The sequence below is a fragment of the Anser anser genome, assembly GCF_964211835.1.
Source record: "Anser anser genome assembly, chromosome: 1".
In the NCBI taxonomy this organism is placed as follows: Eukaryota; Metazoa; Chordata; class Aves; order Anseriformes; family Anatidae; genus Anser; species Anser anser.
In genome coordinates, this window is record NC_139720.1 from 135,913,703 (window position 1) to 135,937,888 (window position 24,186).

At 37.8% G+C, this 24,186-nt stretch overlaps 1 long non-coding RNA gene across 1 annotated transcript in view; it reads left to right on the forward strand.

The window, feature by feature from the left end:
* LOC310883633 overlaps positions 1-24,186 on the forward strand; it is a 61,931-nt gene that overhangs the window by 27,091 nt on the left and 10,654 nt on the right. The window contains exon 2 of the long non-coding RNA XR_014573616.1: positions 20,056-20,155. This is a non-coding gene — a long non-coding RNA (uncharacterized lncRNA). The remainder of the gene's footprint in view (positions 1-20,055; positions 20,156-24,186) is intronic.

Below are 24,186 nucleotides of genomic sequence, written 5' to 3' on the forward strand. Positions count from 1 at the left end.
TATATGCCTACTCTAATCTATACTTCTGTCCAATGTCCAGAACCATTCCTATCTCCTGTTAACTTTCTGCTCTGCTTCCTTTCAGTCTCTGACATTGTTTTAGCTTTCAGCTTCATTCAACTCTGCTTATTGGCAGCTTTTACTGCACTCCATGATCTCCTGTCCACATTCCAGTTCTAACCACTCGTGTTCTGTAGCCTAAATACCATCTTCTCTTTACTCTCCCAGGAGAAAGAGTCAACTCCCACCTTCATTCATAGCAGGTCACTTCCTCTGTTCCCTCACTTCAAGGATGCTTTTACTGTAAGGAACTGAATCTTCTTATGCCTTAACATAAGGGTATCCCTGTTAAGTTTCCTCTACCTATGAAAAATGCTGGAGAACAAATCACAGTGATCACTTGTGTTATATCAAGAACACTGGAATACACTGAATAGCTCTTTCATGTGACCAGGCACAAATTCCAGAGGTTTTATTCCAGAAACTGAAGTATTAGTTTGTTAAAATAAATTGTAAATTTCTTTCAGTTGTTAAAAGGAATGCTTTTCCCTGTCATCCTAGACCCATTTCTCTTGCCATGAAAAAAGGATACCTGTGAAATTCTGTTCCTTGCAGACCCCAAGGTCAGTACAGCAGGAAGGCAGGAGGTGCTGCAGGCATGCAGAAGTTCCCCTCCAGCCTGTGGAGAGGCCCCTGGTGTAGCAGGCTGCCCCCCTGCAGCCCATGGGTCCCACATGGAGCAGATCTCCACTCTGCAGCCTGTGGAGGAGCCCCCGGTGGAGCAGGTGGATGTGGCCTGGAGGAGGCTGCGGCCCATGGAGAGCCCCCGGTGGAGCAGGTGGATGTGGCCTGGAGGAGGCTGCGGCCCATGGAGAGCCCCCGCAGGAGCAGGCCCTGGACTAGAGCTGGAGCCTGTGGAGAGGAGCCCACACAGGAGCAGGGAGTCTGGGGGGAGCTGCAGTCGGAGCAGTTTGCTCCTGGGGGATGGTCCCAGTGATATGGACCCATATGGGAGCAACTTTTGAAGAGCTGCTGCCTGTGGGCAGCCCCCGCAGGCTGAGTTTGGGAAGGATGGCATCCCGTGGGAGGGACCCCAGGTGGGGCAGGGTCAAAGAATGACCGTGTAGAAGCGGCGGAGAAGAGCGTTAGGGACTGACTGCAGCCCCCATTCCCCCATTCCCCTGCACTGCTCAGGGGGTGGAGGTGGAAGGGCGGGGGGGGGAGGGGGGGGGGGAAGGTGTTTTAGTTTCTTTCCTTTGTTTCTTACTTCTTTAGCTTGTTAATAGGCAGTAAATTTCTCTAATCTCCCTTCTCTGAGTCTGTTTTGCCCATGATGATAATTGTTGAGTGATCTCCTTGTCATTATCTCAACCTTTGAACTGTTTTCATTGTATTTTCTCCCCTTTTCCCTTTGAGGAGGGGGAGTGAGAGTGGTCATGGTGGAGTTCAGTTGTCTAGCTGAGTAAAACCACCACAGTTATGTAGATTTCTCTCTTTTTAATAGATGGATTTCTTTTGCATATGAGCTGAATATTCCAAGATATCAGATATTAAGTCTATGATGTAATAACGTTTAGGAAGCCTTGTATGTTCCTTTTGTTATAAATGAAGATACAACTCAATCTGAATTTAGTAATATTTATAAAAGGCAAGTAAACAGTGCTGGGTGCACGGGGAGCCTTACGCTCTACCAACACACACACACAACCGTTGGATTTTCTAAATATATATAATATTGCATTTACATATTCATAAGAAACCTGAGTACGCCTATACATATGTATGACCTATCCCTGCTTTGTATTATAATTAGCATTTCCATAAACTCCTCCTTTTGGCACCTGCCTGCGTAGTGTCTCCTGGTGGTGGTCGTTGAGGGTTGTGGGGATGAAGGTTCACGGTTCTTCTTCATCACCCCTAGTAACCGTTCGTTCTTGTGCAGACTCGGTGGCTTCCTGGATCTCATCCAAACTGCAGGGGCGACTTCGACCCACTCCCTCTTCTTCTGCGCAGGCTCTTCCCTCCTTATCTCAAACCACAAGGTTCCCAAAAGTAACAAAATGTGATTGACACTAACTTATGTGAGGCCATCTTTTCCCGTGTTTTGTTAACTCTTAAAACTACATTAACAATGCGATTATCATATAACACCAAACAACAAATATTAGCAGTTTACTCAGTGTTTTTCATTGTTCTATACCAATCATCTAATTGACACAAATTATTACTCCATGTATCACACTTTCTTAAGTTTACTTCTGTGTAGCTTTCCATATTTTTTTTCCTGCTGAGTCTTATAAACATACCTTCAACTGGTAAAACAGCTCAATACACTGCATTTTTCTTTTCCTGTACAAAATACGGAATATATAAGCTGAAGGAAAACAAATCTTATTAGTTTTATTTAGTATGATCTAGCTCAAAAATTACTTTATGTAAATAACAAAGCAATCACAAACGCTAACTTATAAAACCATCTTGCAACATCAAATCCAGCTATATTTTCAAGGATCATTTTATAATTTCTAAATAAGAATATCAGTGATATTAAATGCTGTAAAATTCCTTTTGAACAATGAAAAATTGTTTTTATTTTTTTCCAAAGATTTTTCTTTAAATTAGATTTATCTTGTATTTATTTGTCATTGTCTACTGCATTAGAAATATAAAGAAAGCTTTCTAATAGACACACAACCAGAGCAAAATACATTGATATATAATGGCAGATATAAACATACTTTTTTTTTTTTTTTTTCCACTGTCTGGTTGAGAGGTAATTGAATGACTTCTAATACATGTTTCGTACAAAACATATTATTTCTTTTTCCTGAAGTAGTTCTATTGGTACATAATTACAGTTTATTTGCATTTATTATTAAAAATTCCAATGACTATATCAGGATATTTAAATATAATAATAATAATAATAATAATAATAATAATAATAATAATAATAAACCTGGATAGAATTCAAACAAGAGAAACTGAATTCCAGAAGTCCTTACAAAGTTTCATTCTTTCAAGACATAAATTAATGCATGTCAAAGGGGAATTCTTCCTCTTTGCAGCATTATTTTTCTGGGCTATTTTCCCAGGATGGTTAACCATAAAAAATATATTACATGTGTTAGTGTATTACTGAGGTTTCTTTTGCATTACCACCTTGTGCTTCCAGTCAGGAATGGGCACTTGGCATCACTGAGGGACAGAGATTTCAAGGATCATTGGATTGACTGTTTGATTTCTAATGCCTGTTAAAATGAATAGGAATTAGGTGTCCACATATATTTGTGTTATTCACCCCTCATAAATACTATTCACCCTGTTCTTCACAAAAAAAAAAAAAATATAATATTTGCATTATATAATGAGGGACAAAAATAAAGGACTAAAGAGAGACTGAGATAGAAACAGTTAACGTTAGTAACATTCACATTGAAAAGCTGGTTAATACCAATATTTTAGTTTGTCAAATACTGCATGTTAGTTTTTGCTGATTGATATACAGATAAATAAGCATAGCTGAAATTAAAAGGTGTTGAAGGAAAATTGAAGTATATAGTGGAATTCAAATAGAATTTAACTATCAGCTTCTAAGGAGCAGTCTTCATAATCTTCTATAAATAGCTTCTGAAACTTTTTTTTCAGTACTATATTTTTTTTTATTAGATGCTAATTATTTATGGAAATTAATTTCTTCCTACGTTGATCCTCAGACCTTCACAAATGAGACATCTGTCTGCTCCCTATGGTTTGAATCAGTGACATATACTGCAAAGCTGAACTCAGAATGGATACAGTGCTGGTGGTAATGATGTTGTCATGATAATTATGTATGAGTATGCTGTGTGATTGACGTATTCACATAAGGCTCAAGAGAAATAAGTTCCAAGACCTTTTTTTTAATTCATACAAGCCATTGCCACAGATGGTCTGAGTGTTGGAGCAGAGGTAAAGCTGAACTAAAGGGATGTCTCCTAAATGTCTTGCACATAAAGACAGCTTTGCAAGCTCTCTCATTTCTTTGACTAGTACTCTAACAAGAAGACTGTAAACCCCAGTCTCTCTTCATCATATTTTAAAACAAGATACTATGGTTTGAACTGAAAGGGAAGACTGAGATTAATGCACTGGTAATTCAAACTATGAATTTCAGTCTCAGGCGTTACAAACATTTAGGAACACATCTATCATTGATGAAGTGTTAGTATAGGCATGCATCCAATAAACATTCTTATTTCCCATTATTTCTCTCCTCTTTTGTCACTGAACTCTCAGAAAGCACTGAAGAAAGAATTTATCTGTTACCTACCATCTCAGCTACATTAAATTCCAGCAATAAAACCCCTGGAGTTCATTTTAGAGTCCATTTTTTAGTTATTAGTAATAAATATTCCTGTTAATGGCTGTATATTTGAATTTTGAATACATTAAAATCTTGTGAAAGAGAAAGCTCATTCATTTAGTAATTATTATAATGTCAAACAAGGCAAGAAGACATAGTCTTTCTTTATAAAATTATTGGTCTGACCAAATTGGTTTAGAGAGAGAGAGAGAGAAAGAGAGAGAGAGAAAGAGAGAGAGAGAGGAGGAGGGGGAAAAGAAAAAAGTATGGATTTACTCAACTTCTTTTGCAAATGTATCCTATACAGCAAGTATTTTTGTTTTTCTTTCCTTTTTTTTTTTTAACATTAACATTTTCAGTTTTCTAGTACATGTTCCATGTTACATGGATCAATGCCTATGTTTGTAACCTACATGGAAAGAGGATACACAGAGATGGAAACTGAAGGGTAAAAATTGGCTTGGCAAGAAGAAGCTAATGCAGAATATATATATATTTATATATTTTCAGTTATGACAACACTACAATAAACTGAAGACATCTGAAGTACTGTATTTGAGGTGATTTAAAGAAAATTGTCTATAGACTCCTAAATTAGTAATGTTTTTTCCATCGTAACACACCATTAAAATATCCAACTGAAATAGTTTCCATTATGTCAGTAGTTAAAATCAATAAAGGATTTCAGAGGAATATTTTATTTATTGTCAACAAGATTTCCAAGTGGAAATACTACACTTTTACTCAAATACATTTACTAAACCCAGGAAATTAATCCATGATTTAATTATTTTTGAGGTATTTGAGAGACCGGTCTCATTAATAATAAAGTATATGTTTCTCTCAAATAAATAAATAAATAAATAAATAAATAAATAAAATGTTTCTACTTATATTTATTATCTCCACCTAACTTGTAGATCTCATAAAAATGACAATAATTAATTGTCCATTAATATAAAAGTATCCAATGTTAATAGATTTATCTAAATAATTTTTAAGAAATCTCGTGAGAAACTTGGCACATGCTATTTTCACCAGCTCCTTCTATAAATCCGTAGTTCCCTTTGACTTTGTAGTCTGAGATATATTCTTCAGCAGAACCACCAGTAAAATGGATCTCTCCAGATAAGTACCTACCACCACATCACTCTTTATGTGAGAAGAACTTGGTTAGTATTTCATAGAATCATAGAATGGTTTGGGTTGGAAAAGACCTTAAAGATCATCTAGTTCCAACCGCCTGCCATGAGCAGGGACACCTTCCACTAGACCAGCTTGATCAAAGCCCCGTCCAACCTGGCCTTGAACATTTCCAGGGATGGGGCATCCACAGCCTCTCTGGGCAACATGTTTTAGTGTCTCAATTCCCCCAGGAAATAATTTCTTCCTTATATCTAATCTACCTCTTTTAGTTTAAAGTCATTACCCCTTGTCCTTTTACTATAATCCCTGATAAAGAGTCTCTCTCCAGCTTTCTTGTATCTTCTCTAGGCTGAACTGAGAGGTTTGCCAGCACTCTGTTCATTCTCATGGCCCTCCTCTTGACACTAACAGGTCCTTGTCCTTCTTATATTGAGGATCCCAGAGCTGACTGCAGCTTTATTTGTTGGCATACAATATTCCATACAGACTAAATCCTAAGAGTCCCAAGAATAGGAGTATGTACTATTTACATATTTTTTTGACATAAAGAGGGATTATTTTTGTTTGGCTGTGTCAGGGTTTTGATGGTACTATAGCTAAAAAAAGAAATAAAATTGACACGATTCTAAAAAGAAAAAAAAAAAGGAAAATATGTATTTGATTTCAGTTAAAAGCTTAGTTCATACAATTTATTATTAAATTGTCCTTTTCTGACTGGGATCATCATTCTGATGAGAACAAATATGTCTTCACATGGGAAAAAAAAATCCCTAAATTTCCACTAGTAGCAAGTGGAACTGTAAAACCTCCAATAATTTTAAATAGCTTAGTTTTTATGTTTTATCCAGCATTGTGCTATTTGCTCCCAAAGACATTTGACATGGATCAATGCTCTACATTTTTAAAGAGATATTGTAACTCTACCATTTTAAATCATTTTGTTCCTCTTCATTGATTATTACTTTTCTGGTTTTTGTATAATGTCTTTGCAAAGATCTTATATTGAAGATAACAGGGTCTATTTCTGCCAGACCTTCAAAAAAGTCACTGTTTTGTTTTTTTTTAATGTTGACATTCTTTTTTAGTGACACATAGTAGTAATACAATGGCAGCATAACTCAGATGAGGTTTAAGAAAACAGTATCATATGAAACAAGATTATACATTGCTAAGAGAGTACTAATGAGGAAATAGTATTTAGTAAATTTGGCTTGAAAAATGGGGGAAGGTCTAGAGGCGGGAAATGATTTTACCTTGCAGACGACTTTGCTCCAGCATACTTATTTTCCCCAAATCCCAGACGTTTTATAGTCACAACTTGTTCCAACATACCAAAAGTTTCATAGTGGTTTTAGTAAGGAGCTCTCATGCATTTGTTCACTTGCACAGCAGTCCACAAGTGAAACTTGTTGAACCATTGTCTTGCCATTCCTATTCTGATATCAAATAACCTATGCTGCTGTTGCTTTGGATACTGTTCTTTGAAATCTACATTGTCTTACACAGACACACACACCTGCAAAAACATATTTGAACTTAATAGTCTTCCAGAAACTCTTCCATTGAGATTTCCCAGCAGCTCAAAATATTAAAGCTGTCACTGATCATCACACCTGCCTTGTACACAAGGTGTGCAGGCAAGCAAGCACGTCCAGAGAGTATTGTCTTTCTGACATGTTGTGTTATTTCTTCACCTACGCAAATTATTGTTTTATTATATTCCTTGTCATGTAAATTTATCATATTCCTTGTTTCATAGGCAATTAATCACATCTTTTTATCCTGTTAGATTAAATTCTTTAAACCTTATCTGTGCTTCAAGCTCTATCTGTAACAGCCCATGTCTCTGACATAGATTTCTAAATTATTGATTGTCTTCAGCTGATAACCTTGTACTACCCTCCTGTATCAATTGTAGATTAAACTGTCTTTTCTGTGGCTTCATATTTTCTACATTTTGACATGTAGCAAACTTACCTCATCTTAACTTCATTGAATTGTTCATTTCCTTTAATCTTTTCCATCAGAACTGAATTAATTTGATATTTGACCTTTGACATTTGAGTGGTATGACATAAAAGCAAGAAATCTGCATATTTTTGTGTATATTTTCTTCACCTCACAGACTTTAAGATTAGCAGGACACGTTTCTACTTTAAGTAGAGGTGTATGTACATTCCAGTTTCTCATGTCACAGTTTCACTGCATTGCAAAGCCAGCTTTAGTATTAAATAACAAATAGTTCAGTGATAACAGAAATGTACTGATTTCTTTACAATTGTGTGGAAGAATTATTAAGTTAATGGACAATAAAAATATATTTTAGTTTAATGCTCATTTTGATTTAATTTACTGTTTTTTTTTTAAACTTTTACTTGCTAATTAACAGTAAATAAGTAAGATCAGAAATGGAGAGAAAGCAGCAGTTCTAGTTTTACAGCTGCCTCTCAGAACCCAGTCCTGATGAGAACATGAAACTAAACACGAATTACTGATTTTTCAAAATCTTGCATGTTCTACCATATATGAAAGGCTGAGTTTTATAGAGAGTAAAAAGCTAACACGTATGGTTAATGATCTATGCAAACAACATGCATCCAAGAAACTTTGAACCTCATGCCTCTAAAACTAATAGAGAAAAGAAGAAGTCTCTGTCCTGGTTTTAGCTCGCTAGAGTTAATTTTCTTCCTAGAAGATGGTGTGGTGCTGTGTTTCGAACTTAGGATGAAAATAATGTTGACAGTTGTAGCTGAGCAGGGCGTACAAAAAGTAAAGGACTTTTCAGCTTCTCATGCTTCCTTGCCAGCTAGGAGACTGAGGGCACACAAGAAGCTAGGAGGGGACTCAAAATGAAGCTGGGAGGGGACAACTGACACAAACCGACCAGAGGAATATTCCATACCATGTGACATCATGTTGAACAATAAAAGTGGGGGAAGTTGGCCAGGGGGGGTAACATTGCTCAGGGACTTGGGCATCAGTCTGCTGGCGGTGAGCATTGTGAATCACTTTTTTTTTTCCTTCCTTTCTTCCCCCTCTTCCTTTCTTATTAAACTGTCCTTATCCCAACACATGAATTCTCACACTTTTACCTTTCTGATTTCTCTCCCCTATCCCACTGGACAGAGGGTGGCTTGAGCAAACTGATATGCTGAGCTGCCTACCAGGTTAAACCATGACAGTCTCAAACACTGGAAAAACAGGTGTGCCTTCCAGGACTGACAACTGGTGAAATGCATCTCCACTACAGAGCTACAGTCACACTGGGCAGCAATTTCAAACTGTTCAGAGACTGCTTTATTTACAGTGAAGTTACTGAGGAGCTGGCAATCACTACCAGTGCAGCTGTGAAGTCTGGCAAGACAGCACACCACTGTGCCCTTGCCTGTCTGGTAGTCAAGGCACATCAGTATTCCTTGAATGTGAAAGGTTCACCCAAAGTGTGGAATTTTTAATGTAGCATAAGAAAGGAATGCCCATGTCCAAATGGTATTATTAGAAGTGGACCGAATGCTTATAAGACAATAAACAAAGTAACAGAAGGAAACAGAATGTTCTAAAAATAGTTGATCTTCCTACCCAAATATCTACTGCATACAGGGGAGAGCTAATTTTTTGGTCAATAGTTCCTAACACTTAAACAAATAAACAACAAGATCCACTCCTCTTCCGCAACACTATGCAGGGAAAAAAAAAGGGGGGGAGGGGTCAGAAGTGAAAGGTAGTCATACCTAATATGATATGGCTTTATTCATACCGCAGACTTCAGTTCTCCACTAAGAACTGTATCAGTATGTTTGCTAAAACGTGTCAAAGTCCTTAGTTTAGGTTCAGCATTGATGCTGGAGACTAACAGCCATAGTCACTGACTACACACATTTTTAGAACTGTTACTGCCATGCTAAAGTGGTTCTTTATGAAGGATATTTAGTTTGGGTGAAAATTTGAGACCCTGATAACTATATACTGGATAAAACACCCATTCAATTCAGCAGTCCAGAGGTTTTGGTTTCCTGGAATAGCACAGTTCTATTCCAGTGAACAGTAGTTATTTACAAATTTGTCAACGCTGACACAACCAAAAATAGTGTTATATATTGGTATTATGCATCCTGAGTCTTGATTTACTGGACTTGCTTAAATTACCTTCTTGTTACATGCTTAGTAAATCACATAAAGAGGACTCTACATGATTGGTGGGTATTCTCCCTGAATTCCATATAGCCAGCAAATCAGTTGATCATCGCACGCACACGGGGGGAAAAAAAAAAAAAAAAAAAAAGATGAATGGAATACTACCTAAAGCTCTAATCTGTCTCTGAAATGAGTAAAATAAGTAGAGCTAGCAGGACTGAGTGAGTCTCAGCAAATCAAAAGGTAAGAGCACCCTGCCTCAGTCCTGGGAAAATGCCGGTCTGCTTATTTCCTGCTTATATCAGTTTCTGAATTGCCTTCCTGTCTGGATTATTCCAGGCTATGAGAGAAATGAATTTTGCTCTGTTATTTGATAGTAAGAATTTTCTACAACTGTTGTATGTATTTCAGAGGAAAGACAAAATGAAAAAAAAAATAACTCTTCTCCCAAACAAACAAACCAAAACATTTTTTTTTTGTCCTTATCCAGACTTGGGAGAAAAAGTCAAGAAGTTCAAAGTACAATATTTGACTGCAGGTAATCAAATGTTGTTCAGGCATGTACAAGTTGTAAAATTCCAGACTTCCATTTGCAAATGGAAGAGACAAAACCAAAGAAGTAGGAATATCCTCAAGGAAAGATCATTGTAGAATATTATGTCTGTATTCAGTAATATATCTTTCTTTTCAGAGCAATGATTTCAGAGCAATCCTTTAATTATAGTTTCATGCAGACATAGCCAGGAACAATTAAGATTTTAAAAGCACTATAATTACACAGTGATATAAATTATCCATTAATTTATAATCTACATAGTTCTGTTATTTTACTGTATGTAAACATCTTCAGGAAACTGTTGTTATTACAAAACCTGACCAGCTTTGTCAATTTTCACCTCCTATAAAAACATACTCTAAACAGGAATACCTTAATCATGTCACTGTATGGTAACTATCAAATTCAACAGTGTTAACTATCATATTCCCACAAGTCAGATAAATTTTCATGTTATTACTGTTTTCTGTCTTAAGTTCACTAGAAGTCATTATGAAAATAATTTCCCAAGAGAACCAAATATATGCTGTTAATATTCCTCTTAGTATCTTCCATAGTAAGTTCTAAGCTGACATCAGTTGAGGTATATTGATTTTCATAATAAAAGAAGGATCTGGTAGTCAGTGAAAGAATAAAGGTTGTGAAATAACCAAATTCATTTCTCTGCTCTACCATAGTACATAGTACCTAGTACACAGAACCAAGAAAGTCACATAACCTATATTCATCTTAGCCAAATAAGACCAATTTGGAAAGGTGATTAAACTGGGTACCAGAAAAACACCACAAGCCTAACTGTCCTAGATTTTACATGTTATCAGTGGAGAGAAACTGGTATCCTCTGCTGCAGGTTTCAATCCACTGTACTTCAGTTTTTCTCTGATGTAAGTATGTGAATGTAACTATATAATCTGTAAACCATTCAGGTGCTCCAGTAATATAATCATATAATCATTTAGGTTTCAAAAGACCTCTAAAACCTCTAGTCCAACTTTTACCCTAGCACTGCCAATGTGTGTGTGTGTGGGGGGGGGGGGGGGTATCTGAATATTATAATCTGTATATTATGTAATTGGAATTTAAACTAGCAAATCCATTCAATTCCTCTGTGTTTTTGTTCATTTTACATTTAAGTTTCCACTCACTGAAATGGAAATGCTCTTATAAAATAAGTAAACATAAATTAAAACAAAGTTATTTTAGAAGCGTAAAGATGTTTTGAAATATTTACTTTGGAATCATGAATCATGTTTTGAAAATTCTTGTAGATGCATTAGTCAATGGCTGCTAATTAAATCAGTAAAATATGCTGCTCTATGCTGTAGAATTAACAGTTTACTTCTTATGACATACTGATATACAATTCAGAAATGTGAGGTGCTTTTTCTTTGCTACAGTTGTACATATTCTATACACTTTACCTGTTACTCGGAACTTCAGTCAACAAACTAGGACATGAATGCGTAATTATTCAAGGTCAGAATTACTATGTACATGATCAATATTAAATAAACAAAAGCTTAGAAACCAGAAGTTCATATTTGCTGGGACAAAAAAAAATACTTACCTGTAGTGGATTAGATCACTGTAAATACATTTAATTTGGAGACCTAAGAGGTGAATACCAGTGCAACTTCTCAGCAGTCAAAGAAAGCGCATATGCAAGCATAGACAGCACTCACAGGACCATATAATGAATGTCCTGTGCAAATATTATACATAATGTAACCTAATTGCTGTAAACCATTATACGCTATGGTAGTTTCACTCAGGTGGGCAGCTGAGCTCTGACTCAGAAAGGGAAAAGGGGAGAAAATACAATGGAAACAGCTTAAGGGTTGAGATAATGACAAGGAGATCACTCAACAATTATTGTCACAGGCAAAACAGATTCAGAGTAGGCAGATTAGAGAAATGTACTGCCTATTACTAACAAGCTAAAGAAGTGAAAAACAAAGGAAAGAAACTAAAAACACCTTCCCTCTCACTGCACCCCTTCCACCTCCACCCCCTGAGCAGCGAAGGGGAACGGGGAATGGGGGCTGCTGCGGTCAGTCCCTAACGCTTCATCTCCGCCGCTCCTTCACAGCACTCTCTGCCCCTGCTTCACGTGGGGTCTCTCCCACGGGATGCCATCCTTCCAAAACTGAGCCTGCGGGGGCTGCCCAGAGGCAGCAGCTTTTCAAGAACTACTCCCACATGGGTCCATACAATGGGGTCCATCCCCCAGGAGCAAACTGTTCCAGCATGGGTCCCCCACGGGCAGCAGCTCCCCCCAGACCCCCTGCTCCTGCGTGGGTTCCTCTCCACGGGCTGCAGCTCCGGCCCGGGGCCTGCTCCTGCAGGGGCTCTCCATGGGCCTCAGCCTCCTCCAGGCCACATCCACCTGCTCCACCGGGGGCTCCTCCACCCATGGGCTGCAGCATGGAGATCTGCTCTATGTGGGACCCATGGGCTGCAGGGGGACAGCCTGCGCCACCAGGGGCCTCTCCACAGGCTGCAGGGGAACTGCTGCTGCGTGCCTGCAGCACCTCTGCCCTCCTGCTGCACGGACTGACCTTGGGGTCTGCAGGGCTGGTTCTCACTCCTTGCTCTCCCAGCTGTGATTTTTTTTTTTCCCCTTTCTTAAATCTGAACTCAGAAAGGCACAAACAACATTGCTTATTGGCTTGGCTCTGGCCAGCAGCACGTCTCTTTGGAGCCGGTTGAAACTGGCCATTATAAAATGGGGCAGCTTCTGGATTCTTCTCAAAAAGGCCACCCCTGAAGCTCCCTGCTACCAAAACCTTTACACGTAAACCACTACATATGCAAAAACTTTGAACCAGCTCTTTGGCAAGCTAAGGAGAATTGTTTTTCAAGATTCATTTTGAAGTGACAATAGTAAAAGAAAAAACAGGAGTTTTTCATGGTGACTAACAATGTTCTATTACAGCACAGCTGTAGTTTGACCACTATGGTATCATCAGTAACACACAATTCCAATTACTTCTGCATATTTACACGGATTTAACAGGCTCTATATTTGTTTCTAATAACAATTTCATATTACTCTCTTAGTCAAAACATGTATTCAAGAAGTCATATATTTGTTTATTGTCCCTTAAAATTCAAAGATCTTTAAAAAGAAGAAAATAAAAACAAAAAATCTCCTCTATTACACTCGGAGTAAATGTTCTGCTGTTCCTCATACCTTGTTCACAGTATATATAATATCAGTGTTAGACATTTAGTTTCCTGAGTCATTTGTAGGGAAATACAACCCTCCTCTTTGTTTCTCCCTGGGTACGTCCATATTAATGTAGTGCCTCCAAAGATATCTAGTCACAACAGTGTAGCAAATTATGCTTGATATTTGAGAACTATTTTCATTCAGGTTAATTTAGCCCTTCAAATCTCTTGAGAAAACAATCACACCAAAGGCTAACTCCTGAGTGATTATTTGAGCTTAAACCACAGGTGCACCAAATCTTTTTTATTTTTGCCTGCAGAGAGAACTTTGAACATCCCCATATCCATTTCAGCAGCAGTAATTGGTTTATAATAGCAGTCTTGGACAAAATATTCACAAAGTCTTGAAAGCAATCCAAAAATCCAATTTCTGCTATTTATTGCATAATGTTGTTTAAGAAGAATCCACTGTATTATGAGCTTATGGTATATTAGTTAAAAAACATCAATTCAGTTTTGCTGCCGTATTGAAATTTGTCTCTGTAGTACAGTCCTGAAAAGAAAATATTTTGTTACCTTTCTTTCCCTTTCATTGACCATCCTAAAAAGGAGTTATCTTTTGCAACACGTTAAGAGATACCTAATATTTGGTTTTAGCCTGACTTTAATAAATAAAAGACATAGTTAATTAAACTCTAACCCATCTCTTCAATCATATTGAAATTCAAAACAATGTCAGATTATTCTTATAGTTTCTCTACAGTCTGAAAAGTCTTCAAGAAGGGAAGGAAGGAAAAAAGATCTGTAGAAGGATTAAGAAACAAATGAAGAACATTTAGCTCACATTTTCACAATTCTCTTACAGTTGGATAATATAAAATTTTCCATTTGTTATAGAATCATAGCATCATTAAAGTTGAAAAAAACCTTCAGGATCATCTGGTCCAACTGACTCCCTACCACCAATATTACACACGAAACTAGGTTCCTAAGCACTATTTCCAACCTTTCCTTAAATACCCCCAGGGACAGTGACTCCACTACGTCCCTAGACAACCTGTTCCAATGCTTAATAACTTTCTGAGAAGAATTTTTTTCTAATTTCCAACCTGACACAACTTGAGGCCTTTCCGTCTTGTTCTACTGCTAGTTATCTGCAAGAAGAGGATGACCCCCAGCTCCCCACAACTTCCTTTCATGTAATTGTGGGGAGTAATACGGTCTCCCCTGAGCCTCCTCTTCCCCAGACTGAACAACTCCAGTTCCCTCAGCCCCTCCTTATAGGACTTGTGTTCTGGACCCTTTTCCAGCTTCGTAGCTCTTCTCTGGACATGCTCCAGGGCCTCAATGTCCTTCTTGTAGTGAGGGGCCCAAAGCTGAACACAGTATTCGAGGTGCAACCTCACCAGAGCAGAGTATAGGGAGACGACCACCTCCCTGGTCCTGCTGGCTACACTGTTCCTGATACAAGCCAGGATGCCATTGGCCTTCTTGGCCACCTGGGCACATTGCTGGCTTATGTTCAAGTGAGCATCAGTCAGCAATCCCAGATCCTTTTCCTCTGCACAGCCTTCCAGCCACTCTGCCCCAGGTCTGTAACGTTGCACGAGGTTGTTGGATCTCGGATGGATCCCATCTGGACTCATGGATTTGTGACAGTCCAAGTGGAGTACAAGCAAGGATGCTCTTGCACTTCTTGGCCACCTGAGCATGCTGCTGGCTCCTGTTCATCTGGTTATCAACCAATACCCCCAGGTCCCTTTTCATAGGACAGCTTTCCAGCCACTTTTCCCCCAGCCTGTAACATTGGATGGGGTTGTTCCCCAAGTGCAGGACCTGGCACTTCGCCTTGTTGATCTTCATACACTTGGCCCCAGCCCACTAAATCAGCCTATCCAGATCCCTCTGCACAGCCCTCCTACCCTCGAGCAGATCAACACTACCACCCAACTCAGTGTCACGTGCAAACTTACTGAGAATTCACTTGATCCCCTCGTCCAGATCAGTGATAAAGGCACTGAAAAGAACTGTCCCCAATACTGAGCCTTGGGGGACGCCACTAGTGATTTAACTCCATTCAGCATGACTCCTTGGGCTCAGACACCCAACCAGCTTTTAATCCAACCAAGCGTACACCAGTACAAGCCTTGAGCAGCCAGCTTCTTCAGGAGAATGCTGTGGGAAATGGTGTCAAAAGCCTTACTGAAGTCTAGGTAGACCACATCCACAGCCTTTCCCTCATACACTGATATCATAGTGTTTGGCACAGACCAACTTGCACCTCAAGTAGTTTATATGGCAACATATTCTAGAGATGTAGGAAATAAAATATGCGTAGTATAGCTCAAAGGCCATACTTAATTCTGATAAGAAGATTTTGAGAAAACTTTTTTTTTTTTTTTAAATGTGAAATCCTTACCTTGTATTAAAGGAAAAAAATGAATTGTAGAGATTAAAAAATCATGTTGCAGTTTTTCATATTATTATTAACTATTTGCACCCTACACTTTAAACTACCTAACTTTCTGTTCTATTTTTATACCTTGTGTAATAGCCTGAAAAGCCCTCTTCTGTAACATTTCTTTTTAGTTTTTAAACAATGTCAACAACCTTAACAATTTTTTTGTTTGTTTCGTGAACAAACCATCCTCTTGGGTTTTTTCTTTATGTGCTCACAAGTCTTTAATCCTTCCATTGTCTAGGAAGAAAAAAAAAAAAAGTCAAGGTAAAAACTAAGTTCGTAGCTGTATTTGAAGGATTATTTTTTTCCCACAGTAAAGGAATAAATATCTTTAAAAGAACAGTCCCAGTCCTTAAACGGCCTGTTTATTTATAACCATTTATTCAATTTTACCTTTCTCCTCATCATCATCTTCTATGCCTCTTCTATGGGAGAAGGCTGGGGGAGGGGAAGGAGAGAGGGTGGCGGGAGGGGTGGGTTGAGGAGACAACATCTATACAGACTTAACAAAAATCCATCCAGCATTATTTTCAAGCCATTTAAATACAGAAAAGACAGACAAGCTTATCATTAGCTACCTTAAACTGTTTCTGGCATTTTAAATTTACACTTCAAGAGCCATTGAAATCAGGTGGAAATTTTTGGCAAATGTTGGTTATGCACTGATGACTATTCCAGGAGATATACATTGTGAAGTCTCTGTTGGCTGTTTTTATCCTAAGCCTGTTTCTGGTTCTTTCTTTTTCCTGAGACATATGTATGTAATGTCAATCTGAAGAAGGGTTTGGTTTTGCCACAAAAATCTTCATGCATGCAACTCTGGTTGCAGAACTTCTCTTTAAACTAAGCATATCTTTGTGTTAATTAAAATACGTGATTTACATTCTAATTAATTGTCTTTCCTTCATGGAGTTAAAAAAAGAAAAAAAAAAAAGAAAAAGATAATCACAGTAGTTACACCTGCTCTTCCTTTTCTATTCTTATCATAATTCAAACAGTAATTTTGAAGAAGAGAGAAGAGTTTATAAAATTTTTGAAGTTAATAGGTTAATAAATAAATTTATCAACAGATTAACAGATTTCATTCTTGTGTCGAATAGAATATGAAGATGAAATAGTTTAGGGTAACTGAATTAGTTCTGAAAGAATAAATTAAGAATGTGTTTTTTTTTAATTATGGCTTGTGTTTAATATAATTTGGGGGGGTTCTAGAATCTTGGGGTAAGTTTGCTGACTTTTACCATTCGTGGTTTTCTTCTCTTCTCTTTATTCTGGAACTTTAAATAACAATATCACAGGGCATGAGATGTCTTCTCCATTCTCTGAAGATGGTGGACAACTAAGCTTATTAAGAAATACTGCATTTTCTGGGTGCTTTTGTTGTTGTTGTTGTTTTCAAAATTAGAGTTAATAAGTGCTGACAATTTCTCTCAGACTTTCTCAGTCGGTCACCAATTGATTCAATTCAAACTACAATTATGCTGCTCAACAATTTCATCTTAGCATTCGATTCTATAAAATTAAAACTGTTAAAAAAGGGGGACATATCCTCAGTAAATATCAAGAACATATGATAAGTATATTGTAAATAACCTTTTTCTTTTTTCCTACTGAAGAATGTGACACTATATTTTTAGAGTTCAATTCTGAGAATTAGAAAACATATTTCCATATTTCCTTTCAGTCTTGACCTTGTTGTTGACCTTGTGTTTTTTGTTTTCTTTTTGTTTGTTTGTTTGTTTGTTTTCCCAATAAATTAAATGCTAAAAGATAAAATACTGTTCTATATTATGTTTGGCTGTGACATTCTTCAAGCAACTTGACAACTTTTACTGCAGTTCTATAAAATGTTCTACCTGACAAGAAAGAAATAATTTACAAGTGTCATTTCTCTCTAGGAGATGCAGTGGGAAAATCTAAGTAGGATACACTTCTGATAGGCATGATGACTCACATAGATTCTATTTCGACAATGTTTACTCAGACATTGTAGAAGTTGAATGTTCAGGCTAGCAATAGAAGACAATAAATGGGTAACAATGTAATGTAACTCACACTATTGAAGTTATGCTGTGAATGTGTTACATACTTTAAATTAAGCTTAATAACAGAAGGTATAAGCCTTTGAAATTACATACCTTGTTCTCTTATAAACTGTTTTACTTAAATTGATTGCAACAGATTTACTTGATAGATAAGGTTGGTATAATTTGCAGAGATTACTGTTACACCCAAAACAAACAAACAAACAAACAAACAAACAAAACACAAACAAAAAAACAGTTATATTTCCTATATATAGGAAACTTTCAATATATAAGGCCAGCAAATTCTTTCGTGTCTTTCTCTACCCATAATTCTTTCCTCATGTTCTTGAAACTTTTTTCACGTCGTTATAACTCAACTGCATATTTAGAAGACCAAACTGTGCAAATTAATGTAGGTTCAGAATCATGTCCTTAATTCACTATCATTTATGAAGCTATCTTAAAAGCAAAGCATATACTCAAGTACAGTAACTAAAATGTAGTTTCCACTAAATAACTCAGTCATGTGTTCTCTAAATTCACAGTATTGCTTTTGAAGAGTGTGTTATTTTGGAGCCACCTTAAAAAGTGAAGACCTTTGAATTCAGTTAAAAAATTATTTATATACTTAAATGCTTATGGACTCTGAGCTTTGTTTAAAATGAATATGAGATCCAACGTTCAAGAGCATTCTGTGTATATTATTTAAATTAGTTAGCAGGAATAGACTAATAACTTTGGACTTCTTGAGTACTGAGTATCCAATAATAACAAAACCAAAGTTTATTTATCTTCAAGTGTTTGTAGTTGTAAAGACTAGAAATAACTATTTGTGGAGATTAAAAAGAGCATATTCATAGTTATTATTAACTATAAATAAGTCTTGTTCCCTCATTTCTGAACTGAATCAAATGATTTAAAATCAAACTAGTGGGTAAATCCAAGTCAAATTAATCCAATTCAAACCCAGAATCCTCCATTTTCAAAATGGTATATTATATAAATCGTATGAAAAGATTTAGAATCTGTCTCCTGCCTCAGCTTTGTTTTATTTTCTGTACACAAATGAACTTATTAGACAGATTTGAATATTATGATAGCTTCCTATGACATTGGTTTATTCTTAAAATATCTAACTTAACAGCTTTAATCAAGTTTCACTACAGGATGATTCTTATTAAATCAAACCTTAGAGACTGTTTCTGAGCAACACTAAGCCTTCAAAGTGATTTACTTATCTGGGCTGAAAATTTCTTAGACACCAAAAGACAACAACAACAAAGTTTTATATCAAGTGTGCATTAGGATATATAAAAGCCAACAGTTTCCATTGACTGGAAATTACCAGCTGAATTCTCCTTTCTAATGTCAGATGTTGGTCCTGAGAAGCAACTGTCATTTAACAAGCCGTATTTATACATAAGAACATCTTAAATTAAAAAATATGTTCTTGCAAGCTAAACATAAACAATAAAGCTGAACTGCAAATTCTTCCTAAGCTTTTTTTACATTTTTCTTTTGAGAAAAGAAATTTAATAACAGTAGAAGACCATTAGTTTTCTGCTCCTTGAGAACATAAAGAAGATTGTTTATCTAACCAAGCTGTCCAGACTAGACAAAACACATATTTTTCATTGTTTGCTCCTGTTGAAGGAGGATGCAAATGAAAGCAGAAAAAAAAAATATAAAAACAACAAAACAAACAACAAAAAAAAATACAAACATGTTTACAAAAATACATCAAAGTAAATGCCTGAGCATTAGTGAAATTAAAATGAAATTAAAATTCCCTTCCGTGGATGACATTAGCAGCTTTTAGAAATAGGCAGGCATGGATTAAAATCCTTTGTAGCTGGGAAAAAAATGGAAAACAATGAAAAACTAACAAAACAAGAACAAATGAATCTTTTGAATATGTGATACGGGTGATATGCATAAGAATGGATTTGTAAATTCATACTTAAAGAATTTATTTTTCGTAGGTTAAAAATAAACAAGGAAAAAAGACATTTGTTTTGCCCCTGACTGCTTTCTAAACAGAGCTGTCATGAAGCTCCAGAAGGCAATCTACTGACTTTCAGAAATAGAGGCATTTCTTTTGAATAGTGGACAATCAGTTTAGAAGCTCATATGTCCACTCCCAATGTGAGAAGTCTTTCTGCTTTGTTGAGTATACTTCAGTTTGATCTTGATGTACATTTTTCTTTCATTTCAGATGTAATCCCAGAAGAAAGCCTCTTGTCTATAGTGCATGGGGTTTGGTCACTCACTCACCATCTTGTCAGAACCACATGGAGATGGCAGACACATTTCTGGTTAGTTCTCTTTCTTTTTACTTGTCCTGCAGCACAGCTTATGGAAGGGGTAAATGCCCAAATAACTATTCTACCTTCAAACAATTTCACTCTGTATACAAGACCTGGGGCAAACTGAAGGTGAGATAGAGCAAGCTGTCTCAAAAGCTCTTAAACACAGCACTTGGCAGAGCTTGGAAACATTCCAGCTTCTAGTTCCTGAGTACTGCACTCTCCATTGAATGGAGGGAACACATGAATGGCGTAATAACTGGCATCATCCTATCTTTCTGAAGAGTGATATTGCCTAGATCTCACAGAGTTTGTTACAGGCAAGAAATCTTCAGTCTGAGAGAAATAAATATAGTCAGGTATAATAACTTGAAAGGTTGCTTAACCCTTCTCCAAAATATAAACCTGAAATTGGTAGGTCCTTTTATTTCATTCTAAATTCTCTTAAATGAAAATGTTCTGAACGATTCTAAATATCACTACAATAAACAGTTTTTAGATGTTGTACTTACTTAATGAAATCTAAAATTAAAGCCCTTGATGGATCTCAGATACATATCTGGAGTTTATATGGATTATATTGTCTAGCTATAATGGGCCTGTATAGGTAGACTATATAGGGATTATGTGAGGGATAATGTGCTAGCAAGGTCCTTCAGTATGCTCCAGAAGGTGCTGGATATGTTTGAAATGTTTCTACACCAATGCACATAACGTGAGGAATAAACAAGAGGATCGTGAAGCTTTGGCTCAGTCCCAGAACTACTACATTATCAGCATAAATGGGAGTTGGTGGGAAGAGTCCTGTGACCGGTGTGCTGTGATGGGCAGTTATAAGCTCTTCAGAAGGGACAGACAGGACAAGCAAGGTGTGGGGGTGTTGCTGGATGTAATGGTAGGGTTGGACTGCATGGAGCTTGCAACTGGTGATGAAGTTGAGATCCTCTTGGTAAGCATTAAGGGAGAAGCAAGTAAAGCAAATGTTGTTGTGGGATCTAATATAGGGCACCTTGCCAGCATGACAATACCAATGAATTATTCTATAAAGAATTAAGATAATCTCTAGATCAGCTGTCTTTGTCGTTATGGGTGACTTCAACTTCCCAGACATTAACTGGGAGCACCACATAGTCAATATAAACAGGTCCAGGAAATTCCTAAAGCATGTTGAAGACAACTTCTTTTTAGAGGTACTGTAGGAGCTGACGAGGAATGGTGCTCTCCTAGATTTTCTGTTTGTAAACAGAGAGGGTCTCATGGGTTAATTGCTGATTGGTAGCCATTTTGGCCACAGTGGTCATGAAATAGTCAAGTTTAAAATCAGTTGTGATAGGAGGAAAACTGCCAGCAAAACTTTGACCCTGCATAAGGGGAGAGTAAACTTCAGGTTGCTCAGGGAACTAGTTAGTAAGGTCCCCTGGGAATCTGATTTTACAGGTATAGAGGTCCATCAGTGCTGCTCATTTTTCAAGAGCCATCTCTTACAAGTGCAGGAGCAAGCAATTCTAAAGTGTCGGAAGTCAAGCAAGCAGGGCAGAAAGCCAGCATCTTGAACTGATCATTTAAGAGATCTTTTTCTACAGTGTAGGCAGAAAAGTGTATGGACATTAAAAACAAAGCTAGGCAACATAGGAGGACTACGGAGATGCTGTTTGCCATTGTAGGGAGAAAGTTTGAACAGCTAAAGCTCAATTAGAGTTGGAACTGGTCAGTACTGTGTGGGACAACTAAAATGGCTTTTAAAGTATGTTAACAGCAAAAGGAGGAGCAGAGATAGCATTGGTCCATTACTTGATGAGGATGGTCACCTCACAAATAGGGATGTAGACAAAGCAGAGACGTTTAATGCCTTATAATCATAGAATCATTTAGGTTGGAAAAGACCTTCAAGATCATCAAATCCAATCATCCACCTAACACTACAAGTTCACTGCTAAACCATGTCCCTAATCACTACATCCACACATCATCCACATACATCCACACTACATCCACAGATATTAAACACCTCCAAGGATGGTGTCTCCACTACCTCCCTGGGCAGCCTGTTCCAATATCTAACCACACTTCCCATGAAAAAAAATCTCCCTGATACCCAATCTAAACTTTCTGTGGTGCAGCTTCAGGCTGTTGCTTTGTGTTCTATCACTTGTCACCTGAGAAAAGAGACTGACACTGTCCTTGCTGCATCTTCCTCTCAGGCAGTTGTAGAGAACAATAATGTCTTTCAACCTCCTGAAAACTGCAGGCTAAACAGCCACAGTTCCTTCAGCCACTCCTCATCTGTCTGGTTTCAAGTCCCTTCACTAGTTTCATTGCTCTTCTCTGGACACCTTCAAGCATCTCAATATTCATATTGCAGTGAGGACCCCAAAACTGAACACAGTACTCAAGGTATGGTCTCACCAGTGGTAAGTACAGGGGGATAATCACTTCCCTCATCCTACTGACCACACTATTTCTGATACAAGCCAGGATGTCAGTGTTTTTCTTGGCCACCTGGGCACACTACTGGCTCATATTCAACTAGGTGTAGACCAGCACTCTGAGGTCCTTTTCTGCCAGGCAGCTTTCCAGCCACTCTTCCCTCAGCCTCTATCATTGCATGGGGTTATGATGACCCAAGTGCAACACCTGGCATTTAGTTTTGTTGAACATTATGAGAATGGACATGGCCCATTGATCCAGCCTAATCAGATCCCTCTGCAGTTTTCCTACCCTCATGAGATCAACATGCCCACCCAACTTAGTGTTGTCTGTAAACTTACTGAGGGTGCACTCAATCCCCTAATCCACATCACTGATAAAGATATTAAGCAAAACTTCTCCCAATACTGAGCCCTGAAGAACACCACTAGTGACCAGCCTTCAACTGGATTTAAATCCATTCACCACAACTCTTTGGGCTTGGCCATCCAGCCAGTTATTTGCATAGAAAACAGTACATCTTTCCAAGCCATAAGCAGACAGTTTCTTAGGGAAAAAGCTATGGGAAACAGTATCAAATGCCTTGATAAAGTTCAAGTAAACAACATTCACAGTCCACTAAGCAGGTCATTTTGTCATAGAAGGAGATCAGGCTAGACAAGAAGGACCTGCCTTTTGTACACCCTTGTTAACTGGACCTGATCACCTCATTGCCCTGTACATGCCATGTGATAGCACTTAAAGTGATCTGCTCAATGACCTTCCCTGGCACCAAGGTCAGACTGACAGGCCTGTAATTCCCTAGATCCTCCTTCCTGCCCTTCTTGTAGATGGGCATCACATTTACTACTATCCAGTCAAGTGGGACCTCCCCTGATAGCCAGCACTGCTTGTTCATTACTGAAAGTGTTTTTTTGAGCATTTCTGCCAGCTTCTTCAGCACGTTTCGGTGGATTCCATACATCACCATCAATTTGCAGGTATCCAAGCGGTGTACTAGGTCACTAACCATTTTTCCTTGGATCATAAGGGCTTCACTTGATTCTCCTGCCCTTTTTTCCAAAGGTCATGAATTCTCTTTTTTTTCCCCGCAGTTCCAGAATAAGCTCTCTGTTCAGCCAGGCTGCTCTTCTTCCCCACCAGCTCATCTGGCACATAGGGAAGGCCTGCTCCTGTGCCTTGAAGATTTCATTCTTAAAGAATGTCAAGCCTTGCAGGAATCCTTTGCTCCTTAGAACTGTTGACAAGGTCCCTAAATAGGCCAAAACCAGCCCTATGAGAATCCAGAGCAGCAGTTCTGTTGACTGCCCTCCTTGCTTCCCCGAAGACTGAGAAGTCGATCACCTCAAGATTGCTGAGACGGCCTCTAACCAACACACCACCCAAAAGACCTTCCCTGTTAACAACCATCAAGTCAGGTGTGGAACCTTCCCTAGTTGATTCCCTTACCATCTGCATCAGGAGGCTATGCTCCACACATTCCAGGAATCTTCTAATTTGCTTCTTCTCTGCTCTATTGTATTTCCAGCAGATGTCTGGAAAGTTGAAGTCTCCCTTGAGAACAAGGGCTAGTGGTCAAGACATTTCTAGATGCTTATAGAATAATTAATTTG